This window comes from Palaemon carinicauda, chromosome 28 (assembly GCF_036898095.1).
Source record: "Palaemon carinicauda isolate YSFRI2023 chromosome 28, ASM3689809v2, whole genome shotgun sequence".
NCBI classification, from domain to species: Eukaryota; Metazoa; Arthropoda; class Malacostraca; order Decapoda; family Palaemonidae; genus Palaemon; species Palaemon carinicauda.
Window position 1 is genome coordinate 41,148,940 of NC_090752.1, and position 2,500 is coordinate 41,151,439.

Below are 2,500 nucleotides of genomic sequence, written 5' to 3' on the forward strand. Positions count from 1 at the left end.
TGTCAGATAATTCATGCATTTAGGCTATGCTATACATTTGCCATCTACCCGGAGCGAGAACCAGGCTAAGCTTGACCTGCGAGAGAAAGAATGACAGGATTTTGAAGCGCCTATACATCTGCAATGGACGAGTAGCGGAAATCTCGTACGAGATTAACCACTCTTCCCAACCACCTCTAGCCTGAATGAAGAAAGTTGTGATTATGGCCATGGATGGAGGTCTCCCGCCTGTTTCGCGTGGCACGAAGTTGCCGCCAGTCGGAAAATGCAACGAATTCATATTAAGACAGGGAATGGAACACATTATAGTCACCCCAATTGCTTGGTAGCGACATTCTACGAGATAATTCGAAACCTCTTTAATGCATGAGAAGCAATATAAATCAAAGCAAGATGCGGCATAGGCAGGAGACTATCATCCGACACCAAAAAATAGAATAAGGTAGAAAATATTAGTCAAGGATGTTATTTGGAGGCCACGGAGATGTTAGTAGATGCCGCCACAGGTCGCAACCTCCCACCTTCGAAGAGACCGGTCATCTTGACGCAATAGAGCGCCTCCTGTATGTGGTCGCAGGAGTCGGCGAAAAGTGTGTGGTGTTGGGGCAAGGCTTCCCCACACGTCCTCTCCTGGGTCGAATCGCATTGGAAGCAATTCAGCGACGCAGCTGTTCCAGGGGAAAGATCAAATAAATGGAGCTGATCACTAAGGATTATATGGGACAAAGATCAAATAAACTGAGCTGATCATTAAGGATTATATGGGTAAAAAATCAAATAAATGGAGCTGATCACTAAGGATTATATGGGACAAAGATCAAATAAATTGAGCTGATCACTAATGTTTATATGGGTCCAAGATCAAATAAACTGAGCTGATCCCTAAGGATTATATGGAACAAAGATCAAATAAACTGACCTGATCACTAATGATATATGGGACAAAGACCACATAAATGGAGCTGATCAATAAGGATTATATGGGACAAAGATCAAATAAAGTGAGCTGATCACTAATGATTACAGTATATGGGTCAAAGATCAAATAAATGGAGCTGATCACTAATGATTATATGGGACAAAGATCAAATAAACTGAGCTGATCACTAAGGATTATATGGGATAAAGATCAAATAAATTTAGCTGATCACTAAGGATTATATGGGTAAAAAAATCAAATAAATGGAGCTGATCACTAATGATTATATGGGACAAAGATCAAATAAATGGAGCTGATCATAAGGATTACATGGGACAAAGATCAAATAAACTGACCAGATCACTAATGATTATATGGGACAAAGATCAAATAAACTGAGCTGATCACTAAGGATTATATGGGACAAAGATCAAATAAACTTAGCTGATCACTAAGGATTATATGGGTAAAAAAATCAAAGTGAGCTGATCACTAATGATTATATGGGTCAAAGATCAAATAAATGAAGATGATCACTAAGGATTATATGGGACAAAGATCAAATAAACTGAGCTGATCACTAAGGAATATATGGGTCTATTACTGATAGAGTTTATTATCTATAAATAAAAGGTCACTAATACATAAGGAAGTCCATTTGTTAAATAAATAATTTGTCATCACTAATCAACAAGATAAGTTTATAACACATAATTAATGGTGTATACTTTTGATAGGTAAGTTAATATGAGACAAATAATAATAATTGGAGTTTTTCACACATTTCAGTGATTAATAAATTAAAAAGTATATGGATGATAAAACAATTGTATTTACTTTTGATAAACAAAATATTATCTTAATGATAATAGCTGGATATTTCTTAATAAATGTATAGAATAAAATACTAAAAAATAAAAACTTATAACGTCTCAGGAACCTCTTATTAGGAGAGGAGATGCGTTAGTAAATACAGAGGAAATGTTTATGGCAATAAAAGTCACAGATGACTAGCTACATACCCAGGGCATACAGATTTTAAAGCAAGGAAGAAAATTATCATTAAAAAATCCTTTTAGGTAGTTATATTACGTAACCAAGTTCATTTTCAAATACCGTTAATGCTAAAGTCAATATAACGGGAGCCATGGTGACCTTGACTATCTAAATCCAGATGGAAATAGAAATAGCAGTGTTTTATATTCTTATTCTAATGCAACTAGGCTACAAAAAAGTATTTATCTTACAATTAATATATAACCAACGTAGATAGCAAGCCTATGAGACCTAAACCGTTTGGTCAAATATAGATACTACCACAAAAATAAAAAAAGAGAAACACTATCCATCTGAATGATTAAAAAAGGAAAAATCTATATAATTGGTCACATAAAGAGATAAATCAAAACTACGTGCATATCTGTACAGATTTAGTAAATTCCAAAGGAATGCATCAAGTACATTTTCCAAAAACATAAGAGAATATACATTCAATTTCATTGTAAAATATGGATAAAATAGATTTAAAAATATGAACACAAAATAAATCCTTCATATAAAACTTGGAAAACAGAATGGAAA